General features: G+C 45.4%; 1 pseudogene across 1 annotated transcript in view; it reads right to left on the bottom strand.

Moving 5' to 3' along the window:
- The window catches only part of LOC309607266 (store-operated calcium entry-associated regulatory factor pseudogene), a 32,457-nt pseudogene extending 16,337 nt beyond the window's left edge, over positions 1-16,120 (bottom strand). The window contains exon 1 of the transcript in view: positions 1-16,120. This exon is cut by the window's left edge and continues 16,337 nt beyond it. The product of the transcript in view is annotated as a store-operated calcium entry-associated regulatory factor pseudogene (transcript).

The raw sequence follows: 16,120 nt of genomic DNA, 5'->3' as shown, positions 1-16,120 counted from the left end.
GGCATAATATTTTCAAGGTTCATCCATGTTGAGCATGTGTAAGTACTTCATTCCTTTTTATGACTGAATAATATTCTTTTGTATGGATATACCACATTTTGTTTATCAGTTCATCAGTTGCTGAACATTTGGGTTGTTTCTACTCTTTGGCTTTTTTGAATAATGCTGTTATGAACATTTGTGTAAAGGTTTTCTTGTGAACATATGTCTTCAGTTGTCTTGGGCATATACCTAGGAGTGAAATCTTTGGGTTTTGTGGTAATTCTGTGTTTAACTTTTGGAGGAATTGCCACTCTGTTTTCTACAGCAGCTGCACCATTTCCATTCCAACTAGAAACGTATAAGAGTTCCAGGTTCCCCACATCCTTGCCAACACTTGCTGTTGCTGGTTTTTCCTCTTTTATTATAGTCGTCATAATTGATGTGGAATGGTATCTCATTGTAGTTTTGATTTGCATTTCCCAAATGTTGAGCATTGTTTCATGTGCTTATTGATCGTTTTTATATTTTCTTTGGAGAAATGTCTATTCAATCCTTTGTCCATTTTTAAATTGGATTATTTGTCTTTTATTGTTGAGTTCTAAGAGTTTTTATGTATTTTGAACATTAGACCCTTTATTAGATATACGATTTGCAAATATTTTGTCCCTTTCTGTGCATTGTCTCTTCACTTCCTTGATGGTGTCCTTTGAAGCACAAAAGGGTTTAATTTTGATAAAGTCCAATTTTTTTTTTCTTTTTTTGCTTGTGCTTTTTGTATCATATCTAAGAAACTGTTGTCTAATCCAAGGTCACTAAAATTAACACCTATGTTCCCTCTAAGAGTTTTCCAGTTTTAGCTCTTACACGTGGGTCTATGATTCATTTTGCATGTGGATATCCAGTTCTCTTAGTACCTTTTGTTGAAAAGACTGTTCTTTTCCTGTTGAATTGTCTTGGCACCCTGTCAGAAATCAATTGATCATAAAGACAGAGGTTTATTTTTGGACTGTCAATTCTATTCCAAATGTATGTCTACCCTTATGCCAGCATCACAGTCTTGATTGCTTGATAGGTTTGAATTAAGTTTTGAAGTTAGGAAGTTTGATTCTTCCCAACTTTGTTATTCTTTTTCAAGATTGTTTTGACTATTCTGGGTCTCTTGCATTTCCATATGAATTTTAGGACCAGCTTGTTATTTTCTGCAAAAAAAAAAAAAAAAAAAAAGGCAACTATAATTTTGATAGGGAATGCAATGAATCTATAGATAAATTTGGGCAGTATTGCCATCATAAGAGTATTAAATCTTCCAGTCCATGAACACAAATGTCTTTCCATTTATTTACATCTTTGGTCACTTTCAAAGGTGCTTTGTAGTTTTCAGTGTAAAAGAAGTCTTTCACCTCTTTTGTTAAATTTATTTCTAAGTATTTTAATCTTTTGGTTGTAAATGGAATTGTTTTCTTAATTTCACTTCTGGACCATTCATTGCTAGTCCATAGAAATACAGCTGATTTTCAGATACAGATCTTGTGTCCTGCAACCTTCCTGAATTTAATTATTAGCTCTAATAATTCCTTCCTTCTTTCCTTCCCTCCTCTTTCCTTCTGCTTGCTTTTGGTTCAGTTGGCTCTTCTTTTTCTAGTTTCTTAAGGTGTAAAGTTAGGTTATTGATTTGAGATCTTTCTCCTTTTTTGTAGGCATTTACAGCTATGATGATTTCTAATATTATTCCACTGTGGTCAGAGGACATGTTTTATATGATTTTCAATCTTTTAAAAGTGTATAAAGACTTGTTTTAAGGCCTACTATGGTCCAACTTTGTGCTGTTTTTTGAGATTCAAAGAAAAAAAATATGTTGAAAATAAAAAGATGGGAAAGGCTCTATCATGCAAACCATAATCAAAACAGAGCTTGAGTGGCTATACTAATATGAGAAAAAAATAGACTTTAAGAAAAAACCTGTTAGTAGAGGCAAAGAAGGACATTTTATAATAATAAAAGGGTCAATGCATCAAGAAGATGTAATGATTATAAACATATATGTACCTAACAAGAGAGTCCTAAAATACATGAAGCAAAAACTGACGGGATTGAAGGAAGAAACAGAAAACTCAATAATGTCAGAGACTTCAATACCACACTTTGAATAACTTATATTTACCTAACAACAAATGATGTGGAGCATCTTTTCACATGCTGGTTTAACATCTGTCTTGGAGCTTTGAGCTGGCTCTTGCCTCTCCTTGGGGAACTCTTCCTAGGTATCTTCATAGCTCACTCCATCACTTCCTCAGGACTTCATTTCGATGGATCTTCTCTGTAAGGCCTCCTCTAGAAACAGTCTAAATTTCAACACCCTTTCCAAATCATTCCTGTTTCCTTCCTTTTTTTTCTTAAATCCCTATCACCTCTCACAAACATACAATGCCCTGGAATTGCATTATTCCTCTTGAGTTTCTGTTATCTCACTAGCCAGCTCTGAAAACAATCCCAATACAGTGTGTTATTATTACCATCATCGTCATCACCACCCGCTGTTCAGACCTGGTTTATAACCTGGGCACGTGGTGCTGTCGTTATTCCCATGTCTGTCTCCTTCATGAGACTGGGTGCTCTTCAAGGGCTGGGTGTGCCCAGGGCTGTCCGAGCTAAGTGCCCCCCAGTGCCCAGGACAGGGTGTGACACGGCCAAGGACCCTCTGAGTGTTTGCTTCGTGAAGCCAGGAGGCCCTGTTCTGGCCCCAGATAGGGACCGTGAATCAGACAGCCAGACCAAAATGAAACTGGGAGGTGAAAGCTTTCTGTGAACCTCTGGACTTGACATGGCTGCACTCAGGGCAGAGAGAGGAAGTCTCTGATGGTTCCCCAGGCTCACTGCTCAGGCCCCGAACAGAGAGGTCAGGACTGCCGGGAAGTGCAGGAGAAAGACACAGGGTCTGGGACCCAAGCAGAGCTGGATTTGAGTCCAGCTCTGACACCATTTATGTGACTTTCGACAAGTCCCTTCATCTCCATGAGCCTTGTTGCCTCATCTGTAAAGTGAGCACAACAGCACTTACCTCAGAGAGTGGTCGTGTGCATTGGGGTACCTCTAAGGCACCTGACACAAAATAGATGCTGAACACATGACTATAATAATAGGTAAAGTTTACTGAGCACTTCCTGCGTGCTAGGCATTACACACAGCTGTGTACAAGCACAATCTCATTTAACCGTCACAATGTACTCCATCAGGGAGTATCATCCCCATTTTATAGATGAGGAAACTAAGGCTTAGGGAAGCAACGAGATTTTGCCCAAAGTGACCCAGCTAATTAGTTACAGAGCAGACTTGAAACACAAACCTGTCCGGCTCAGAATTTGTGCTCTTAGCTGATGCTACATTGTTCACCTGGGCTCTCCTCACTCTCCCCCTTTCCCCTTTCTCAGGGATCCCTTCTCCCCTCCTTCCCCTCAAGGAGTAGGAGGCAGCATTACGTAGAGGTCAGGAACCTGGGAACTGAAGATAAGCAACTCTGTGTCCACGTCCCAGCTCTGTCATTTATTGGCTGTGTGGCGTCGAGCAAGTCACTGGCGCATTTCGAGCCTTAGTTTCTGTGCTAGTTTCCTAGGGCTGCTGTAACAAATTCCTACAAACTCGGTGGCTTAAAACAACATAAATTTGTTATCTCGCAGTCTGTAGGTCAGAAGTCCAGGGGGCTCAGCTGGCTATTCTGCTTAGAGTCTCACAGGCTGAAATAGAGGTGTCGGCCAGCCCAGGCCCTTACCTGGAGGCTCTGGGAAAGAACACGCTTCCAAGTAGAGTCAGGTTGTAGGCAGAATCCAGATCCTGTGACTGTAGGACTGAGGCCCTGTTTCCTTGCCAGTGGTCACCTGGGAGCTAGTCTCTGCTCCTGGGGCCACCCACATTCCTTCTCATGCAGGTCAAGTCTTTCTCATGCTTTGAAACTCTCCAGCTTCTCCTGTGGTTCCTTTCCTACTCCAACCAGGGAAAGTCTGCTTTTAACGGTTCATGTAATCAGATTGAGTCCACCAGGATAATCTCCCTATTTTAGGATCTGTAAATTTAATTACATCTACAAAGTCCCTTTGCCATGTAACATAACATATTCACATATTCATGATGGGATTAGACCACTGACATCTTTGGATGGGGCTGGGGTGGTACATTCTGGCGACCGACCGACTGCAGTTTCCTTTCCTTTGTTCATTCATTCGACAAGTGTTTATTAGCTTTGTAGCAGACACCATTGGTGCCTTCAGTACATGCCCACCCCAGCTTCCTGCTGCCACCACCTGCATCACCTGGTTGGAGGCTTTCTCCAGCTGTCAGAGTAACTTTGCAGAGCCCATAGAGAAGGACAGAAGTGCTGGGGAATTCATACCCACCCAGGAGCAATCCTCAACCTATAGCTGACGGGAGCTGGTGGATAAATATCCCAAGTCCATCACTCTTGAGATGCTGCAACTCCATGTGTGTCTTCGCTTGCTCCCAGCAGGCTTCATCTCCAGTTGTCCACAGCGGTCACTTAATTAATAAAGCACACTTTCTGGGCTGCTTTCCTTTCCCTGCCTCATTCCCTACTCCCGGTCTCAGATCTCTCCCAAACTATACTTCTGCTGGTATCCTTGTCTCAGGAAATGCTTCTGGGATAACCAAGACAAGCCCTTGCTATATGACAGGCACTACTCCAGGCACCATTATTATCTCTATTTTACAGAAGGGTTAACTGAGGCAGGGAGCAGATATGTAATTTGCCCTCACAGCTAGCATCTAGCAGAGTTAGGATTTGAACCTGGGCAGTCAGGTACAGGGCCCCTGCTGTTATAAACTAGACCATACCGACTTTCTCCTTAGCCATAAATTGGGAGCAGTATTCCCTGACTCATAGTGTCACTGTGCAGATTAAATGAGCTAGTGCTTGTGAAGGCTTAGTTATCATCCTGAGCTCGTCATAGTGAGCTTATGCTGAGTCATCATAGTGAGCTCTCAGTAAATGGCAGCTCCAAACCAACAATAACAATAACACGACTGACAGTAATAATAATAATTGCTCAAACCCAGCTCTGAGGCCAAAGGGAGACTGGTCACTGCAGGCAGATCCATTATCTGAGAGGGAATAAACAGCCTGGCTAAGTGCAGAGGAAGTTGGTGGGTGTTGTTATAGCAACTGATGAGCCTTCTTGTGTCCTCACAGCCAAGTGGGCAGCCAAGCAGGGGAGGAAGAAGCTCCTCAAAGGAAGCCAGCAGGAAGCAAATGGGGGCAGACCAAGGGAAGACCCCCTCCCTGCCCCATCCTGGCCCAGCCGCTGTGACTTCCATTCCTTGGGCTGAGACTGGTGGGGGCCAGGTAGGCTGCTTCCCTCCTGGGGCTGGGGGCAGAGAGATACTCAGAGGCCAGGCAAAGCGGGAAAGCACAGGAAGCCATAGCCCTCGGGCCCTCAGACCTGAGTAACCAGACAGTAAGCTTTGTGGACCAAGGAATGCAGTCCCTCACCGAGGGCGGAGTGAGTGCTCAGAAGCACTATTCCAAGAACAGAATCTGGCAGCTCCGCATAGGGGTGGGTGTGACTCTCGTGGACCCCAACACAAGAGTCTGCTAATGGCTAATGGCATGAGTTTGGTTTCCTAAGGTGCAAGCAACAGAAACAGACTCAGGCTAACGTTAAGGCAGAGGGAATTTGGTGAATTCATATCAGAGGCTCAGAACTTCGTGAAGGCTGGAGGACCTGCCTGGGACCCATGCAGGATCCAAAGCAATGTCAGAGGGCTGGATGCCGGGACCTTGGGAGTGAGACCAGAGCAAGGGCATTCTGGTCAGTACACCATCCCCGATGAGTAAAATCCAACCACTTTCATCTCTTTGTCCCTCTGTTAGAGTCTCAAATTCCAAAGGGGTGTGACCAGTGGGCTAGTTGATGGGCCATGGGTCAACCCCCTTTAGCTAGGAGTCCGTGACTTCACTCCCATTAGCTGTAGCCAAAGAGTAGAGATAAATCCTCGAAAGGAAATTGTCAGGATTGAAGTTGAGCTCCTTTGTGCCTTCCTTTGTAGATTTGACTTGGGAAACATTCAAATATTTTACGCAATTATGAAACAAAGTTAAAAAAAATCACTAAGTAAAAAATAAAATGTAACAAATAAACCTTTGCAAAAGTTGGTGATATAACTGCATAGAGAAGAATTATTTCTTAAAAACAGAGTAATTTGTACATCTCTGGTGGGATATACCCAAAGAGGCCTAAGGACAAAAATAACTGCAAAAAAGAAAAATAATGTGCTAAGTATCTACCATGTGTCATGTCTGTGTGAGTTGCTATGAAACACTGATGGATAAGGCAGACATCCCTGCCCTCATGGAATTGGTTGTTTTGTGGCCTCCACTATCCTTATTCCTTTCCAATATCATCCCAGTTTCCTTAAAATTTTTTCACTATGGAAAATTTTAAACATACACAAAAGTAGACAGGATAGTACAATAAAATCCATGTATCCATCACCTAGCATCACCCATTATCAAGCTTGTTTCATTTTACCCCCACCTCCGTTCTTCTCCCTCGTCCTGTATTATTCTGAAGCAAATTCCAGACTTCATATTATTTTCAGTATGCCTTCATAAATATTTCAGTATATCTCTCTAAAAGACAATGACTCTCTCAAAAAAATAAATAACCACAATATCATTATCACACCTACAACAAATAACTACCGTTTAATAGCATCAAACATTCAGTGTTCAGATATCCAATTATTTCATAAACACTATAAAATGTTTTATGTATTGTTTGGAATTGGTTACACATTGTGACTGGTTGATATGTATGTCTCTGAAGACTGTTAATTTATGGATTATCTCTCCGTTATTTTTCCCACTTACAATGCATTTCTTCTTTTTTTTAAATTTTTTTTTTATTTTTGGCTGTGTTGGGTCTTCGTTTCTGTGCGAGGGCTTTCTCCAGTTGCGGCAAGCGGGGACCATTCCTCGTCGCGGTGCGTGGGCCTCTCACTATCACGGCCTCTCTCGTTGCGGAGCACAGGCTCCAGACGCGCAGGCTCAGCAGTTGTGGCACACGGGCCCAGCCGCTCCGTGGCATGTGGGATCCTCCCAGACCAGGGCTCGAACCCGTGTCCCCCGCACCGGCAGGCAGACTCTCAACCACTGCGCCACCAGGGAAGCCCCTGCATTTCTTTAAAGAAAAAAAAAAAAGCTGGGTTGCTTTTTCTGTAGTTTTCCAGAAATCCGGAGTATCTGGATTTTGCTGATTGCATCAGCATGGTGTTGTTTCACATATTCCTTTGTCCTCTGAATTTCCTGGAAACTGATAGCTGACTTAGAGCTGTGCTGTCCGGGACAGCTGTCACCAGCCACTTGTGGCTACTGAGCACTTGAAATGTGGCCCGTCCAAACTGAGACGTGCTGTGTCAAATACACACCATATTTCAAAAATTAACCCTGAAAAAAGCATGGAAACTATTTCACTGATCATTTTTCATATTGATTATATATTGAAATGATAATATTTTGGATAGATTGGGTTAAATAAGGCATACTATTAAAATTAAGTCCACCGGTTTCTTTTTACTTTTTTTTCAATGGGCTTCCTAGAAAATTTTAACTTACATATGTGATAAGTTGATTCGTCTCCGTGTGTATTTCACTGGATAGTGCTGGGCTAGGGACTTGATCAGATTCCGTTTAATTTTATGGCAATTTCAGAGCCCTGTGGTGTTCTTCCATCACGAGGCACTTAGTGTCTGCTGGCCTCCCTTCTTGTGATGTTTGCAACCACTGGTGCCCAAAGCCTGGATCCACTAATAGGGGTTGCAAAATTATGATTTTCTTGTTCTATTGTTTCATCTGTGTATTCACTGCCATTCTATGACGAAAATTCTTAAGTGAATAGTCAGCCCCTCAGAGAGGTCTTCCCCGATGTCCCTGTGTAAGGCGATCCATGGTAGATTCTTTCACTGTGCTGTTGTCTCCTCCACGGCCTTTTCGCCATTTGTCATTATCAATGTATTAGCTTGCTTGCCTGTTGATTGGCGGGGGCTTCCACTGCTGTGTAAGCCTGGGACGGGAGGGCTACTCTGGCTTAGTCAGCCATGAAATCCCAGCGTCCCAGCCTGCGGAGGTTCTGCGGAAGAATTTGGGGAAGGGATGGAGGGATTCAGAAGTGCACAAGACCCCAGACCATAACACAGGAAGCCTGAGCTCTCATCTGGCTCTGCTCTGTGCTGAGGGTCACTCCCACCTCCGGAGGCCTCCATTTCCTCAAGTGGGGTGAGCAGGTGGGCATGGCTTCAGCTCTGAGGGGCTCTCCCTCCGCAAGAATGGCCTCCCATCAGCTCATGCTTCTAGAGGCCTCTCTCCCGCGGGGGCTGAGCTGGGGCCAGGTGGCAGATGATTAAAGAGACACCCCACAGCTAAGAAATCCAAAAACTAATTAACCTCAGCCCGGCAGACTCAAGGGAAGCCAGTCTGGCCGGCGCACTGATGGCAGGTGGCATTAATACCTAATGGTACATTCTAATTGCTGTCTTTCCCCGAGTCCCTCCTGGTTCCCGAAGCACTTTCAATCAGGCAGAGAGCATCCACATAGAGCTTCTGAGCCCTAGCCCCTGGGGGGAAGAGGCCATGAGACAAAGCCACCCTACCAGGAGCTAACAAGTAAGTTGCCCAGACGAGATTTACCATTCAGAGAGGAGGGAAGAGCGGAGCAGGCCAGGGTGATGGAGTCTGCTGCACCCGCCTCCCAAAGTTGTCGGAGAAATTCGGGGATGTGACTTTCTCGGCACTCTGCTGGTGTGTCTAAATGCTCCCAACAAGCGTTGGTCCCTCACAGTTCTGTAGGGTCATCTCGGTGAATAGGATTATCTCCACCAGGCCTTTTGGGAAACTGAGGCTCAGGATCAAGAATGACTCAGGAAGGTTATAGAGCTGGAAAGCCAACCCATACTGCTTTATTCATTCACTCAGAAATGTTTACCAGTCCTGCTGTGCACTGCACAGTGTGCCAGGCATGGAGGGTGCACAGGTGTCCTAGGGCAGGTTCCCGGGAAGGGGAGCCCGAGTCAGGGTGCTTATGCCTGTGGGGTGGGTACTAAGTGAGGATGCCTGGCCCTGTAGGGCGGCACCACCGAGTCGGTCTCACCTTGAGGCAAGCAGGCAGGATTTTGTACCTGTGTCCGTCATTGGCCATGGGCTATCCTAGGTGTGGAAGGCAAGGGGGCTCCTCCTTGGCCAAGGGCAGCTCTCGGGAGAACTGAGAAGGGCAGTAAGAGCACACATTACAGCAGGTATACAGTAGGTGAGGAAAACAGTCAGGGCCTTACAGTCCAGGGGTAAATAGCAAGGGAAACCCTCCCAAAACTCACTAAGACCTCCTGACACCACCCTATAAGGATACTTACACTTCTCATGGGAAGTAAGAAAGGATGAATTGTCATTAAAGACAATGTTGTGGGAACTGCTATGTGCTAAGCACTGTTCTAAGCACTTGAGATACAGTAGTGGAAAAAAGAAAAAGGCAGAGCTTATATTCCAGTGGGTAGCAGGGCCACCCAGTTGTGCATCTCCAGGAGGTGACGTTGCCCTATCACACTGTAGTCTGTGTAAATGGTGACCTCAGGAACCGTGTAGTGCACAGCCTGTGCAACAGGACACAGCTGACCCAGTTGGGGGAGACAGACAATAAACATAGGTGAGTAGAGTGTGTACCACGTTAGATGGTGAGAAATGCCGAGGAACACAAGGCAGAGAATACAGGGAGGGTGTGGTCCTGGAGGCTGGCATAGCCAGGGACAGGCTCACTGAGAAAATGACTACATCAGTCAGCATCCCGGCAGGGAACAGCTGGCACGACAAGGGGGTCACAGGAGGAGAGTTAGCAGAGGGACTACTTACAACAATATGGGCAGGATGGAGGAAAACCACGGGGATAGTGGCGTGGGGCTACCGTCCCCCTGAGGGTGGGAGAAGAGGAGACAGGACAGAGGACAAAGAGGAGGAAGGCTGTGTGCACACGGCCTGCAACAGTCATCTGGGAAGGGAGCCTGGGGAATAAATACCCGACCTCACTCTATTCTCCCCTCATCAACCTTCTCACGGTCCCCGCCACGGGCCAAACCCAGTGGGAGCCAGAGGACGAAGGAGTCTGTGGGTTTAGTCCCTATAGTCAGCACCTGGGGGACAGAGCAGGGTAGAAATAGGTGTTGAGCAGATCCAGGTGTGCAAATAGAAGATACTCGCACAGTGATATTTGAGCAGAGACCTGAAGGAAGCAAGGTCAAATGGATATCTGGAGTAGAGTATTCCAGGTAGAGGACAGAGCGTGGGCAAAGACCCTGTGGTGGGAGAGTGGTTGGCATGTCTACGCGGCAGCAAAGAGAGAGAGAGGAGTGCGTGAAATCCCAAGATGGCAGGGGTGCTGGGAAGAGACTGATTGTCTAGGCTCTTGATGTGATGAGCAGCCCTGGAGGGTGCGGAGCAGAGGAGGGCGTGCTCTGGCTTCGGTTTTGACAGCATCCCTGTGGCTCAGTGCAGAGACCAGGCGGAGTGGAGCAGAGGTGGCGGCAGGGAGAGCAGGGAGGAGGCTGGGCAGCAGCCCAGGTGAGAGACATGGTTGCTGGGACGGGGGTGATGGGAGCAGAGGTGGTGACACAGCATTGGATGCTGATTCTGTTTTGCAGGTGGTGGAATGGAGTTTTCTGATGGATTGGCTGTGGGAGGTGGGAGAAAAAGAACTTGTTACTCTTGTCTATTATCCTTCAGCAACTTATTTACAGCCCACGAGCGCCCTTTCTAGGAAGTCGCTTGGGGAAGGAGAACCTAGGATATCTGCAAATTCTCTGTGAAGCCTCTGGGGATTACTGTTGGCTGTGGGGAGGGGATAGAGCATAATGATAGTGTTATGGTTCTGCTTAAAAGTGATGAGTCTCTTAGAGTTGCAGTCTGAAATGCTTAGTTACAATGAAATGATAAGAAGGCTGAGATTTACTGCGTAGTAACATGGGAGTGGGTGAGGCTATAGAGGAAACGAAATCGGCCATAAATTGAGAGCTGCTGGAGTTGGGCAATGGTACATGGGTGTTCGTTACACTCCACTCTCTACTCCGGTGTAGCTTTAGTTTTTCCAAAATAAAAGATTTTTAAAATCCTTTTTGTGGATCCTTGTGGTGGAACTGTTCTGTGTCTTGACTGTGGCAGTGGTCACATGAATCCATGCATGGGATACATTTGCAAAAAACTGATTCTACACACACACACGCACACAAACGAGTACATGTAAAAGTGGTGACATCTGAATAAGGTCAGTGGGTTGTGTCACTGTTGATATCCTAGTCATGATATTATGCTAAAGTTATGAAGGATGTCACCACTGGGGGGAAATGGTGAAGAGTACGTGGGACCTCCCCACAGTACTTCTTACAATTGCATGTGAATCAACAGTTATCTCAAAATTTAAAAAAATTCAAATCCCTGTAAAAGATTAGAGGAGAAAATAAGTGTTGGTAAGGATGTGGAGAAATCGGAACCCTGTTGCATTGTTGGTGGGAATGTGAAATGGTGAGGACACTGTTAAAAACAGTAAGGCAATTCCTCAACAGCTTAAACACAGCATTACCGTATGATCCAACATTTCCACTTCTGCGTATATCCAGGTGTACTGAAAGTGGGAACTCGAAGAGGTGTTTGTACACCCATACTCATAGCAGCATTATTCACAATAACCAAAGGGTGGAAATGATCCAAATGTCCACAGACAGGTGAACGGATAAATAAAATGTGGTAAATATGCTAAGTGAAATAAGCCAGACATGATAGGACAAATATCATATGATTCCACTTATGTGAGGTCCCTAGTGTGGTTAAATTCATAGAGACAGAGAGTAGAGTGGTGGGTGCTGGGGGCTGGGAGAGGGTATAATGGGGACTCAGTCTTTAATGGGTACCGAGTTTCAGGTTGGGGAAGATGAAAATGTTCTGGAGGTGGATGGTGGTGATGGTTGCACAACAGTGTGAATGCATTTAGTGTCACTTAACTGTACACTTAAAAATGACTAAGGTGGTAAATTTTATGTTATGTGTTTTACAACAGTAAAAGACATTAGGGAGAAGCAGGTCCACCCATGTCTCGAAAAAGGTAAAAGTGGGTAATAATCCATGTTATCAGGTTTCCATATTCTCTGTCCAGAATGACATCATCCAAGGCAGAGGGAAAGCCATGGACAGACTCTCTCTCAGTGCCTGCATTTCCTTTTTGGTGCCATCAGAAGAATCCCAGGCAGGGCTTTTTCAGACAACAGTGATATCCCCAATATGGGAGTCCCTGAGACAGTGAGAAATTAACCATCAAATGGTCAATGAACACCTGTGGTGACAGCCATCTAGGAGCGATCAACAGGTTCTGATAACATATAATGGGATCTGAGCAACTAGTTAACTCCTACACACCCTTCAGATCCGAGCTCCAACATCCCTTTCTCAAGGAAGTCTTCCCTGATTTCCTGGACTAGATCATGTTTCTCTATTTCAGAATCACCATATATCCCAGTTTGCCCAGGATAGTCCCAGTTTATGCCATTTGTCCAGGCATAGTTATTAGTAGCACTCACTTTCATCTCAAAGGGTTCCAGGTTTCAAAGTTAAACCATATGTTCATCCCACCTATTACAGATTCTCTGAGCGTCTCTTAATTGTGACTAAGATATCATATAATGTCTGTCTCCCAGCTGTGGTGTGAAAGCTCCCGAGGGCAGGGACATGCCTGTCAAGTGCACTGTTATATCCACAGTGCCTAGCACAGTGCTTTATGTTTAATGTGAGCTCAACAAATATTGGTTAGATAATGAATATTTTCATTACTTTGTAAGTGTCTATGGTGGCAGTGGAGCTGCCCCTTGAAGATTCCCTCCTGGGAAGAGTGTATTTGGCCAATAGCCTCCAGCTGCTGCCCCAGCTGCTCCCAGACCATGACTGCGTATGGGGGGCGGGTACCAGAGCTGGGCCTTCCCCTCCCAGTGAGGGCTCCTCTAACAGCCAGTCTTTTCTTCGGGGCCCCCACCCCCGATGGCCCAGCCAGTGTTTTCTCAATGCCACACGGCAGCCTGAGGCTCCTTCTCCCCAAGCCTCTTCTTCCCTCTCTCCTTTCACAGGTGTCCAACCACCACTGCAACCTGAGGCTCTCCTGTCTACTTTGTGCTCTCTTTCTGCTTTATTCCTCACGAGGAGCTCCCCAATAAATCCCTTGCATGCCTCTTGTCTTGAGGTCTGCTTCTTGGAGGACCTGAACAGGTGTTCCATCAAAGTAAGACTGTGAAGTGGGAACCAGGGTCCACTGTTCTGTCCCCACCAAGACACACCCCTTCCCTTGGAAGGAGGTGAGCCCCAGCCCAGCCTGCTCTCCCATTGCTCATAGTCAGCAGCTGGAGAACATGACCTCGGGCCAGTTCTCTTGTGCTTTCACAGATTTTTCTTTGCCCTTTCTCTACTTACTCTTGCCCAATTAGCTCAGGAAAATTTCTTCCTCAACTTCTCTCCTCTCTCTCTGTGTCTCTGTCTCTGTTTCTCTCACTTTATCTTCTTCCCCATGGGCTCAACCACTGATAGTTTCCAACTCTTTCTGTAACTGCTCCCTCCAAAAATTAGCCTTATGAACATGAGATTTTCCCGTGACGTAACCTAAATCTGAAACAACTAAGAGTAAAATAACAAGCAACATACAACTTGGGAAGCCCTTGAAAATGTCCAGACATTGTCATCAGCATCTTCACAAATGTCGCGCCTCCTCTAATTAAATCTGCTTTTCTCCAGCTGCAATATTCAAGATCAATTAAATAGATAAAGGGCATTGATTAAACAGCTCTAGCTCTGGTGGTACAGAAGCCTGGCTGCACATTAGAATCCCCTGGAAACTTCCTAAAAACAGCAATCAATGCCCAGGCCCCACAGCTGAACAATTAAAACGCTGATGCCCAGGCCCCATTCCAAGATTTTTAGATTTCATTGTTTGGAAAGGGGGCCTGGGCATCTGCTTCCTGTGGGATTAGAATGTGCAACCAGGGTTAAGATCCAGTGATACAAGAAGTTTCACACATGCTTTGGTTAATTTGGTCAGATGAGCAATACTATTTCATTTTGCAAATGAGGAACCTGGGGCTCAGGGACCTGGAGAAAGTAGAACCCAGATGTCCCAGGTCTGTGTCTGGTACTGGGCAGGGGCAGCCTGGAGCAGAGACAGAGGAGGAGGCAAACTTCCTCTCCCTCCCCCAGTCCACCTCCACCCAAGCAATTCACAGCTGGCACTTATGGTGCCATTCTTTACATTAAGGCTGGAGGGCCTGTTTTGTTCCATTTTGTTTAACATATGCAGACATCCTGGAGCAGTTATTTACAGCAGCCATCTCAGGGGTCAGAATGTTATTGTCATGGATTTGAGTGCAGAGCCCAGCACAGGGCTGGCCGAAATTCGATGCTTTAGAAATGTTTGTTGAAGGATTGTTTAGATACATACCAGACAGGACGAATGATTAGATGGATACACAGAGAGACAGACATAAATGGATGATGATAAGCGGATAAATGGATACAAATGAATGGATGGGCAGTCGATTGAATGGTTGGATGGATGGGTGGATGGATGGATGGGTGGATGGATAGATGAGTGAATGCAAGAATAAATGTGTCTACACCCTGCCTTGTGTCACAAAGGATTTGACATACTTAAAAGGACTTGAGATACTTATAGTAAAATTAAAAAATAAAATTTTAGCACCCTCTCGGTACTTGGCTCTGCTCTAGGCATTAGAACACATCCATGAACAAGAGGCAAAGGTGTGTCCCCTTGTGAACCTTACATATGAGCAGTATGAGACAGACAATAAGCAATAAAGATAAAAATGAGTAAATTATAGAGTATGTTAGAAGGCTAAGAGCTATTGGTGAGAGAAGAGGACAGGGAAAGGGAGACTGGAAAAGCCAGAGAGGCAGGGTTGGGATGCAGTTCTAAATGGAGAGATCAAGGAAGGCCTCATGGAGGAGGTGACCTCTGAGCAAAGACTTGAAGGAGGCGAAGGAGGGAGCCCTGCAGAGGTCTAGGGGGAGAGCATCCCAGCTGGGGGAAGGGCCTGTGCAAAGGCTCTGGGTGACGGTGTGCCAGCTGAGTTTGAAGGATAGTATCAGAGGCTAAGCAGCTGGAGCAGAGGGAGTGAAGGGGAGAGTAGAAGGGGGTCAGAGGTCACGGGGTGGCCACAAAGGGTCTTGTAAGTGATGGTGAGGACTGCGGCATTTTTGCTGAGTAACAAGGGAGTCCTAGTAGGGTGTAGGGCAGGGGAGGGCTGTGATCTGGCTTAGATTTTAAAAGGTTCCCTCTGGCCACTCTGTTATAAATCAGCAGGCTTTAGGAGGTTAGGGTGGAAATAGAAAGAGCAATGAGAAGTCATCCAGCTAAGCGGGGATGCGAGCTCACACCGGGGTGGTGGCAGCCAAAGAGATGGGAAGTGGTTGGAGTCTGGATATATTCTGAAGGTAGATCCAATAGGATTTCATGGCACTGAGGAGATAATAAAATGGTGATTGTTTGAAAGCCATTAAGTTTAGGTTGGATCATTACACAGCAATAACTAACCCAAACAGGGAGACGTAAAGGGGTAGCCAGAAGGGAAAGAGGAGTCAAGAAGATTGTTATGTTGTTGTTGTTATTGTTTTATTTTATTTATTTATTTTTTTTTTAAACATCTTTATTGAAGTATAATTGCCTTACAATAGTGTGTTAGCTTCTGCTTTATAACAAAGTGAATCAGTTATACATATACAATATGTTCCCATTTCTCTTCCCTCTTGCATCTCCCTCCCTCCCACCCTCCCCATCCCACCCCTCTAGGTGGTCACAAAGCACCGAGCTGATCTCCCTGTGCTATGCGGCTGCTTCCCACTAGCTATCTATTTTACATTTGGTAGTGTATATATGTCCATGACACTCTCTTACCCTGTCACATCTCACCCCACCCCCTCCCCATATCCTCAAGTCCATTCTCTAGTAGGTCTGTGTCTTTATTCCCGTCTTGCCACTAGGTTCTTCATGGCCTTTTTTTTTTTTTTTTTTTTTTTTTCCTTAGATTCCGTATATATGTGTTAGCA

The sequence above is a fragment of the Balaenoptera borealis genome (genome assembly GCF_965194805.1).
Source record: "Balaenoptera borealis genome assembly, chromosome: 12".
In the NCBI taxonomy this organism is placed as follows: domain Eukaryota; kingdom Metazoa; phylum Chordata; class Mammalia; order Artiodactyla; family Balaenopteridae; genus Balaenoptera; species Balaenoptera borealis.
The sequence above is the reverse complement of the archived record's forward strand: the minus strand, read 5'-3'. Positions and strand labels throughout refer to the sequence as shown.